This window comes from Populus trichocarpa, chromosome 3 (assembly GCF_000002775.5).
Source record: "Populus trichocarpa isolate Nisqually-1 chromosome 3, P.trichocarpa_v4.1, whole genome shotgun sequence".
NCBI classification, from domain to species: Eukaryota; Viridiplantae; Streptophyta; class Magnoliopsida; order Malpighiales; family Salicaceae; genus Populus; species Populus trichocarpa.
The window spans coordinates 10,453,338-10,465,253 of NC_037287.2; positions in this window are offsets into that span (position 1 = coordinate 10,453,338).

Here is an 11,916-nt window from a genome sequence, read left to right on the forward strand (position 1 = left end):
TTGAATTATATTTTTGTTTTGATTTCATCCTTATTCAATTTTTTTTTTATCAAATCTGATCTTAATTTTTTTTAATTGCTATTTTTTGTAATGTAAGATAATTTTTAGAGTTGTATTTGTTTTCGATTCCACCCTCCATGATTATTTTTTCCTAATACATTTCATCCTCATTCTTTTGATTGCTGTTTTTTTTTCTTGCTTCGCTAATTTTCAAAATTAATATTTTTTTACCCGATTTAATTCTTCAACATTTAATTGGTTTGGATTTGATCTTCTTAGTTAAACTCATGTCTAAGATTTCACGGGTTGCAAGCTTTGGAAATTAACCCAGCTTCGTGAGGTTTGCCTAGGATTGCATTGGTTATTTTTATCATTTTTTAAAGCCAATATTTTTTTGATTTTATAGGATTGCATTGGTTATTTTTATCATTTTTTTAAGCCAATATTTGTTTGATTTTATTCTTCAATATTTTATTGAAGATTGAGCTATGCTTTTTTTTCTCATACTTTTTATGACCTTGGTTTCATCATTTTTTTTATTTAATTGGGTTAGCTCATGTCTTTTATATGTTATTTTTTGTTAAATTTATTTTTTAAATAAAATTTATTCTCGAATTAAATAGAATTGATTTATTGAATATAGACGGATGCTTCCTTCATTTTGTTTTGTTCGATTTGCTTTTCCGAAACGTTGCTTTGATGACCTATATGACTTCTTTTTATGTTGTTGTCCAGAATTCTATAGTCGAGTTTGAACCCTCCTAGCAAGCTCTTTATATGATGAGTGATGTCCATAATAGAGTGATAGTGAGTTTCCAACGATCTTTTCTTTTCTTTTTCTTTCTGATATCATATCGGTGGCTCACTTTTTTTTAGTTGATTGTTACCAAAAACAATTTACGCTTTATCTACAATTGTTGCCTATAGTTTAAATCATATTATTTAACTACCCGATCTTTGGATCTAGTTGAGTTAATGACTCGAGTATTAGGTTTTTCTTGCTTATTTGAAAATATTATCATCATTTAAGCATCCTTTTTGTATATTCAAAATTTTTTAATCAACTCACGACATAACACGGATCATCGATCTAGTTATTAACTATAATCTAAAAGACATGGTGACATTACTTCTCACCATATCATTGTTCACACAGTGATAAATCATTATAAATTGCTATAATGATTTGTTTTTTTTCATCCCTAAACTTTTTTTTCAATTACAGGTTTATTGACTTAAATCAATTTCCACTTAAAGCAATTTTATTGAGAAATGGTAAGATTCAAAGACAAATGATCAAAGTGAAAAAGGTGGAAAAATGGGTGGTTGTGTTCAAACTTATGGAAAAAAGTTCACTTTAGTCCCCAAACTTTTCAAATTATAAACTTGTTGTCCCTCTTAATTTTTTTTTAAAAATCAATTTTAGTGCCAAACTTTATTTTTTTTATTTTTTTGGTTCTTAGTTTGAGACAGGAGAGGGAAAATAGATGAATTCCAGTGATGGAGAGAGTTTTAGCTGACACCAGTTTTTGGCTAAAAAAATGGTAGATTTTTATGTCAATGGGTTTAGTTCGATGATAGGAGTTTAGCCGAAGTGTTTTTTTCCTTAAACTTACCTGAGATGGTAAATCTCAACTCATGAATGATTTTCATCACGTCATTGTTCGCATAGACAAAAATCATTATAGATTGCTACAGTGTGTTGTTTTATGTTTGTCCTTATACTTTTTTTTCCAATTACACCCTTATAGGTTTGATTTGATTGCCAATTAAAGTAAGTTTATCGAGGAATGGTAAGATTCATAGATAGAGGACTAAAGTGAAAAGGACAACAAATAAAGGTGGTTGTTTCAAACTTGTGATGAAAAGTTCACTTTGGTCCTCAAAGTTTTCGAATTATAAACTTGATAATGGTTGGGAATAACAGTTGTTTCAAAACTCATGTCTCCTTTAAATTAATTAAAACGTACAAAAGTCAACCTAAAATTTACGAAAATCTGATGGTCAAGAGATGAAATTTAAGGTCTAATGGCTTGAGAGAGAAGTTGATATGGCATGAGAGAGAAAGATAGAAGAAAAAAGAGAAAGAAAGAATGGGTTACCGGGACTCCGTTTTCAACACACCTAGTAGCATAAGAAGAATCTCGACGAGACGATTTTAATCACAACTTGAAAGACCATCAAATGAGGTTGTAATTAGTTAAGGGTTTTGTTCAGGGTTAATTCAGGGTTAATCATCTTTCCTGCCACATCACCCTATCTCCCTTTTTCTCTTGGATATTGGATCTTGAATATTATATTTTGTTCATTAGATCTTCATAGAATTTTAAGTTGACTTTTGTTGAGGTTAATTGAAATATGTCTAAACAACCACTATTGAAAATAATAGTTGTGTACAAAATCAATATTTAGAAATATGGTTGTGTTCAAACTCTGCTATTTCCTAAATATTTTTTCAACCTATGTCATTCTCCCAAGATTTTTATCAAACTGTATCATTTCTCAAAAAAATAATCTAAGGAATCAACAACAGATTTTGCTAACATTATTATTAATGTCGTCTATAAGTTATTACCTACAATCTAAAACATGTGGGCTAACACATTATGCACACATGACATTGTTCACCCTCTCATATTTTACAATAGACATATTGTTTAAATTTTTGTTTTCTTTTTTCAATTTGATCCTTAATTTTTTTTTTGCACGATTTCATCCTTTTTTGTCAAATTCAAGAACAATTGAATCAAATTTGTTGAAAAAAAAACAAAAACAAAAGATAGGGGACCAAAATAGAAAATGCGCTATAAATGGGTAATGGTTTCAAAGTTCACACAAAATATTTACTTTATTCCTCGAACTTTGTAACCTATATATATTCAGTCCCTCAATATTTTTTCAATTTTATTTGGTAAAAAAGCTCATTTTTGTTATTTTTTTAGTCTCTAGTTTGAGAGAGGAGAGAGGGAGGCCGTTGAAATCTAGTAATAGAGAGAGAAAATCAGTGCTTTCACCAATTTTAGCTACCCAAATGATTGATCTTGGTGTCAAATGGGTCCATTTGGTGAAGGGAATTCTATTTATGTGTTTTTAACCTTGAAATGACCTAAGAAACCAAATCTAAGCTTGGGAAGATTTTTTTTTTTTATTTCAAGTTGATTTTGGTTTTTTAGGTGGTTTTTTAAGGTCATTTATGAGTTTGTAAAGGTGTGTGTATCCTCTTTTCTAAGTGTTGGGGTCAGAAATAGATAGAAAATTGCCTTTGGGGTCAAAACAATATACTATTTTTTTTCGGTCATCGTAATGGTTGGAATCTACGTAATCCCAGACAACAGGTCGTCTCGGATATTTTTTTCTCAAAGAATATCGGGGTGTATGACAAGTTGTCCACCCCAATTACATTTAAAAAAAGACCCACGTGCGAGACCTTCCTTTTATGGTCCAGGCATTGGCCTAGCTTACCATGCCCAGCGACGTCTAGTCTATTTCTTTTTTTTTTTTTTCTTTTTGTAATTTTTCCTTTTAAAAAAAATCTTGCTTTTTTTATATTTTTTTTTATATTTTTTTTAATTACATTTCAATTAATATCCATTCTTTTTTATTTTTATTTTTATTTTATTTTTTGTATTTAGCCTTTTCAATAATGGTTTTTTATTTATTTTGCACGTATTTATTTTTTGATGAGGTTATTCAAATTCATCTGTAATTTTTTTATATTATATATAATTGAAAATTATTTTTTTATAGTATTTTTTATAAGTACAACATTGCGAGATATTTTTCCCTTTGATTTTAATTAATCAATCTTAAGTGTGTGTTTATTTTAACTATCATTTTATTAAATAAAAATAATAAACATAGTCATCGAGCACAATCGGATAAATGACCTGTGTTATTGGATCAAATATCTTAATTTACATTTATCTCTCGACTTTTCCAAATACATATTTAATCATTGTTAATGTTTTTTTTATTTATCGATACAAATTATTCTCGATTTATTTAATTAGATGTACTCATAAGCTTTTTATTTACACTTTATATTTTTTATGTAAAAAAACATGTTGAAAAAAGCTGCATGTTCAGGATATTTATGTTCAAATAATATTTTTAATATGTGTAACATTGCATAATATTTTTTTACCTTTTATTTATTTAATCAATTTTATTTGTGTCTATTTTATTATCATTTAATTAAATAAAAAATTAGTTTTTTGAACAAAGTCATTAAACACAATTGAATAAAAAATTCAAGTTGTGAAACCAAATATCTTGGTCTATATTTGACTTTGAATTTTTTAATTTTCATCTTTATTTATCATTAACAAATTTTTATTTATTTATTAACCCATATAATTCTCAATTTATTTTATTAAACGTATACGTAAGTATTTTAATTTTAATTTTAATTTTTTTTATGTTTTTATATTAAGAAAACACTTTGAAAAGGCTTGAATATTTATTTTTTAGGAGAGAAAAATCTGATCCATGACAGAGAGTAGATCATAGAACTAGTGACTTCTTATCAACGTATGATATTTGTGTCAATTTGAGAATTTTAAGTTTTAGATATCATGTTTTTTTTAGAAATGATTCTTCAAAACAAAGTCTACTGTAAAATCATGAATATGAAATAAAATAATATATTTTGAAGGATTGTCGATGTGGCAAGCAATATTTTATGGCGACCTCTACCTGGTAGCTCCTGATCTGCTGCATGATTAGTTTCGTGTGATTTTTGCTTCCCACCACTGCTCAAATTCTCTAATTGTTCGTTCTACCATCAAACAAAGCGAATCAAGAATTGTTACGAAATGGCCAAAATGGGCATGTGAAAGAGGATTCCTTTTCTTTTCGTTTTTTCATCAATCCAGCTGTAAAAAGAAGAGTAGGCCATCTAATTCTGCACCGAGTATCCACCATTGTTATGGAAATACGAGCTGGTCGGATTTAAATTCTAGATTTTAAATAATAAAAATTTAGGTTTGGTTGGTTTGGTTAAATTTAAATGACTTGTCGGGTAAATGATCAAAAACAACTTGGAAGAGATCTTTATATATATATATATATATTAATTTTTTAATAAATTAAAAAAAATAAAATTAACTTACAAATACTTAGCATGGTATACATTTTTTATAATTTACATCCGCATAAATTTTTTCTTAATTTTTTAATATAAAATTCATATTTTCATATGAATTGTATTTTCTAACTTTTCAATATGGAATAACTATATTAAATTTCACATTTTTTTTTATAGTTTACATCTACATGTATTGTTTTTTTAATTTTACCTATATCCATATATATTGTTTATTAATTTTTTTATGTGAAATAACTATATATAACTACTTCCATATTAATTGTTTCTTAATTTTTTTGATATAAAATAACTACACTGCACTTTATTTTTTTAATAGTTTACACCCACATGAATTGTTTCTTAATTTCTTAATATGAGATGATTTCTTAAGTTTTCGATATGGGACAATTATACTACACTTTATATTTTTTTTTAGATTACATGCATATGAATTATTTCTTAATTTTTCAACGTGGAATAACTATATTACACTTTATATTTTTTTATAGCCTATATTCACGTGCTTTATTTCAAAACTTTTATATATAAAATATTAAAACCTTAAATATAATTTTATTTTATTTTTACGAGTTCATCTGACTAAACACGTTTAATAACTATGGTATTCACACAGTAAATATATACTCAATCAATAGAATATTAATTGATATACAATCTCATAAAAAGTAATCATTATATGTATATCTCTTAAATAAAACTCGAAAGGATAAGCTCAGTTCGTTTACTTAAAAAAAATTAAATTCAAGCCTTACAAGAACATTTAAAACAATTTGTCTCTTAAATATTTTAAAGTAATATAAATCTAGCTTAAAAATATGTAATTTGGTTCAAAATCTTGACTCAATGTTAAAAAAGAAAGTATTTATTTGAAATGATATTTTTAAAGTTGACTTGAAAAAAAAAAGAACTTGCCAAGTAGATAAGTGTCTAAAGACCTATTTTGCAAGAAAAAAGAAAAAGAAATATAAATATTTAATTATAATTTTAAAAAATAATTTGGAATTGATTTAGAACAAGATCAAGTCACGGATTAAAAAAATTAACTCAAAAATTTTTAAATATTATTTTAATCAAAAAATGTTTTTTAAAAAATCAACAAAATTTTTACTAGAATTTACCCAATTCGTTCACATCACAAGTCCGTTCAGGTTTTTAATCAGGTGAATTGCTTTCTCTATTTTGCTTAAACCCGAACTTATTCAAGCCTTATCAATTAGGTTGTAGGCAAACCTAGCCACTATGGGTTTTAAAACTATGCATTTCTATTTTTATTTTTGAAAAAAACTATACATTTATCCTTTTAGAAAAATTGCAATTTAATCCGTGGGACAGAGGGGCCCGCCGGAATTTATCCGAGTAAAGGATGTACGAAAGGGTTGACCAAAATGCCTGCCACCTCATCTTCTTCGTATCCAGTTCAGGTATTTCATTCTGGTCCCATTTTCATAAAGCGTGGCACAACTCATGCTGACCAAATCTGTAATGTCAATTTACTTTCCTATCCTTATCCGACCCTGTAAATTGTAAAGGCGGATCTACCCATTTCCTTTTCTTTTCTTTCAACGACCAGGATTTTTTCAGGCCACCCCACTCTTTTTTATTCCCGTTTGTTTGGTGTTTTTTTATTATATATATAAATTCATATGCAATTTATTTTTTTAAATTTCAAAACAAATAGAGTGAAGGGAAATTATGATGAATAAATTTACAGGAATGAGATCAAGCCTTTAAATCGCCTTTCCTTCTTCTATCTTCATCTATACTCTAAGTTAGATCATTCATATATTAGTTTCATCCAGGTGATGCATGTTTTAAGAGTAAAAAAGAGAGGTAAAAATGATAGTTTGGTGTTTCAAAAGTAACAAATTTCTCGTATGATTTTAATCCTTTTCATTTAGTTTTTTGATAATCTGGGTGTCTGGCCAGTTTACGCGCATTACGATTAATCTTCAGACCCATTAAATACCATGTAAGCCCAGTGAACAGGTAAGATAACACAGAGATAACAAGTATACACAGAAATGATCGAACCCGGATGCAGAAAAAAAAAACAAGGCCCTTCTCCGCTAGACCACGACCTCACACGTATATGATTTTAATAATTAAAGAGATTAGAAGCAGGCCTTCTTTTCAGGATTCGTAATATTTTGATAAAGATTTTTATATTCGATCTCCTGCTTTTACCGTGAGCATGATAAAGATGGTGCAATTATATAAAAGCACACTCTAAAATAAAAAAAATGCTAAAAATTGGAATAAATGCGGGGTCGACCTGCTTAAAGTCGACACAAGCTTATCATAGGGGGAAATAGGGGGGCAGAGTCATGTTTGATAAAAGTATTTTTACCAATCCTGGTTTGGGGTTGGGTTCTTAATAATATGAATTTACCCATATTAATTAAAAAAATATTTGAGATTTTAATATTTTATATAAAAAAAATTAAGAAGCAATTTATATAAATGTAAATTATATATGTAGTAAATAATAAAGTTTAAAAAATTATTTTAAAATGTTTTTTTATATCACATTGAAAAGATATTATCTTTTTATTTTAAATTGAAATATTTAAACAGAAAAAATTTATCATTCTACATTGAAAAAACACAATTTTCTTCTTGTAAATATATAATATGTATACTAATGAGTTTTCAATTCCACATTGAAAAAATAAAATTTTCTTCTAATGTTTTAAAAGTGAATTTTAATATAAACTAGTAACCAACAAAAAAAAAGTAATAGGTTTACATGCATAAGGTTGAGTTGAGCAAGAAAAAAACCTTTGATTGCCACCCCATGTGCGAGGCAACGCTTACCTTTTGTCTTCGGTAGTAATTTATTTTTAACCCTTGTCCATTATGATGTAGATAAATATGTTAGTCTTGGTATTTGTAAATAATCACCCAAAATAATTTGTTTCACCTCTTAACAAATTAGCAAATAGGTATTTGAAAATTGATTTTTTATTTATTAAAAAAATAAGTCCCAGTCAGGTCGCAACGGGTCATGCGGGTCTCGGGTTGACCTCATGAGTCGCTGGTTTTCTTGAGCCAACTACAACCTTAATTTTCTTTTTCTTTAGGCCCCGTTTGTTGCTGGAAAGTAGTTTCCTTTTGGAAAGTGAATTCCGGGAAAGTATTTTCCGATGTTTGGTAGTGTAATGGAAAATAGGTTGGAAAACACTTTCCAGTGTTTGGTTATGTCATGGAAAATGAGCTGGAAAATAACTTATTAATGTTTATTCTTCTCAAGTTTATTAAAATAATGAGGAACAAATCTTACAAATTAAAAAGTTGAATGAGAATGAAATTGAAAAAAAATATAATTTCATAAGTTATCTCAAATAAAATAAATAATAATCAAAATAATAGAGATCAAATCTAAAAAATTTAAAAAAAATAAAAGGTGAAGAAATTAAAATAATAATAATTAACATTTCATAAATTATTTCAAATAAAATAAGTAACAATCAAAAGAATGAGGACCAAATTTGATAGATAAAAAATTTCAATAAAAAAATGATAAGGAAAAAGCAAATAGCAATTATAAAAATAAGGACCAAAATTAATATAAAAATTAAATTTTAAGAGATGAAATTGAAAAATAAATATTTAAAACAAATTATATATAGCAATCAAAAGTTTGAGGATCAAATTTGATATAATAAGCAAATAATGATATTTCTAAATTTTTCACAACTTCCGAAAAGTGTTTTCCGCCCAAATTTTCCAGGAAAACACTTTCCTGAAAACCAAGCTAAATTTTTCTTTGACTGAAAAGTGTTTTTCGTTAACCAACTTTTCTAATGGCAAACAAACACAGGAAAGTTTGGAAAGTAGTTTCCCGGAAACCACTTTCCGGAAAACAAACACAGCCAAAAGGGAAAATACTTTCCTGGAAACCAAACCAAATTTTTCTTTGACCAGAAAGTGTTTTCTGTTGACCGGAAAGTGTTTTCGTTGATCGAAAAGTGTTTTTTGTTGACCAACTTTTCTAATAGCAAATAAATACAGAAAAATTTGAAAAATAATTTTTTAAAAAATAAATTTAAAAAAACAAACATGGAATTAGACTTAACCAGGATTCCAAGTAAAACCGCCAGGGCGTACGATAGCTATGGATAAAAGATGAGAAACTTGTGGAGCATCAACAAATGTCACTTGCGATTTTGCGTATTGGTTTGCGAGTACGACTAGGGCTATAGGCTATAGCCTATAAGCATTGAAAGCGTGAGGGAGGTGGATATAATTTCAAGAATTCTGCAATAATCTTGGCTTTTACACCATGAAATGCATAGACATATCGGGGATTCTGTAATGATCCTCTAAACTAATTAATTACGTATTTCAGCGTTAAATAGTCTTATTATTATACAATGATAAGTTATAGGCTGCGTTTATTTTTCACTAATTTTTGTGTTTATGATAAAATAAAAACAGTTATGTATTTGATAATAACTAAATTGTGTTTTATATTACAGGACTTACTAAAAAATTAAGTTTGAAGTGTAGTTTTTATGCAGTAGTTTTTACATGTTTTTTTAATCGAGTTTCGTAGAATCTCGTTTTTTTTTTTTGCTTTTCAAAAGGGTATTTAAAAAAATTTGAATTTATTTTTTTTTTCTTTACTTCAAATTGATATATTTTTGGTGTTTTTAGATTATTTTGATGCACTTATATCAAAAATAATTTTTTAAAATAAAAAAAATTATTTTGATACATTTCCAAGTAAAAATTACTTTGAAAAGCAACCACAACCACACTTCTACCAAACATTTTATACGTGGTTTTTGTTACACATAAACTTCAACCATAATTTTTACCAAACACGTATCTAAATTTAACTAACCACAACTAATTGTATTTTTTTAAAACTTGTTTTTTTTCAAATCACAACCACAAAAATTACATAAAAAACAAAAAATACTCATAGATAATTTGAAAGAGACAGCGTTTTCCCAGCTTGAGGCTGTCCTTGATATTATATAGTTTTAGAAAAATATGGTGATTCGGTCCAACCATGCTACATGGAAAGATAAAAAAATGTTTATGAATATGCTTAAATGTAATATAAAAAAAAAAAACGTGTTATTACACACTGTACAAAATTAATCAAAGATATATCCAATCCAAATAAAAAAAGAGAGAAAGAAATGATTTCTTTTGACAAGACATCAAGGCTGAACAACACAGTAAGATTGTAAAGGAAGTAACGGTCCCCCCCACCTAAGCTTCAATTTTTATTTCCTTTCCTTCTGTTTTTTTTTGGTTTAAGCAAAAACAACAAATTAAGAAAGAAAAAGAGGGTGGCGGAAGGGCTGGGGGTCATCAGGGTCGCAGTCGCAGAGACATTTAGAAATTGCGTTGTTTTTTTTAAAAATAATTTTTTTATATTTTTAAATTATTTTAATATAAAAATATGAAAAATAATTTTTTAAAAATAAAAAAATATTATTTCAATATATTTTTAAATAAAAAATATTTTAACTAATAACTATTATTATATTTTTTTAAGGGTGATTATTTTTTGTTCGGTTCTTATAAAAAAAATAATCAAATCGATTTTTTTTTAAAAAACCGAAACCGGTTCAAACCGACCGGTTTCGGTTCGGTTTTTTAGGACAAAAACCGGTTCAAATCGGTTTGGCTCGGTTTTTTCCGGTTTGGCTCGGTTTTTTTCGGTTTGGGTTCGGTTCGGTTTTTTCGGTTTCAGGCTTATAAAACCGAAACCGAACCGGTCGGTTTTTTAAAAATTTTAATCGGTTTAATCGATTTTTTTCACGGTTCGGTTTTTTTAGTTATTTTTTTTTCTAATTTTCTCTGTTTAATTGATTTTTTGATTTTTTTATTTACCCCTGATTTTTAGATACATGTAGACTAGAGGATACGTAAAGCTTTTTGTCAGTAATTTTAATCGGAATTCTTATGAAACAAGAAATCACATGCATCAAAGAAAGGAACCTAAGGGTAAAGACCATTCTTTCCTTTAATTAAATTGTCCCTATAGTCAATTCCATTCATAAAAAGCATTTAACATATATAATAAATCTGACCGTTTCTTCGATAAGAATAGGATTGCAATGGCACCTTCTTTTGCCCCTCTCTCTCTCTCTCTCTCTCTCTCTCTCTCTCTGTGTATTGTTCATTTCAAGGCAGATAGTAGCAGTATTTTATAGGCAGAAAATGAAGCGATTTGGATCTTTCTCTCCAGTCGCGTTCAAAGACATCCCAGCCCAAGGAAAATCACTCCATACCGCAGAGAGGTTGTTTTTGTTCTTTCATATTAACTGTTTCAAATCATTGATTTTATACTTCAAAGCTAAATCACAAACTCCTACAGAAGAGAAGGGGAAGTACCAACCATTTCCCGACTAGACAAAGCCCATCATAGGATAGGAAAAAACAATAATAATTATGAAATAAAACTATAATAAAAATAATAACAATTATCAATGCAAGGGAGCAGACAGTTTACAGGAACAGCTGGAAACGAGAAGTCTAGATAACAGGGCATGTTAACAGAATCGTAACCCTTTCTGGTGCTTTGCAGGGATCACCATGATCTAGGTCCACGAGCAAAACACCAAGAAATATGCTTTTATCAATGAAATGGGGGACACATGAAGTGAATTGGAACAAGTAATATATGCGGTGTACTCGTCTTGTACAGAGTACACCAGTGCTGGTGTAGAGCAGCTTGCTTCACTTCAACACTTCGTACACACTGGGCAACAAACACTTTAATTTTTGCGGCCACAAACACGAGAACTTTTGAACAAATCACTCACCAAACCATTAAGAAAAGGAGGAAG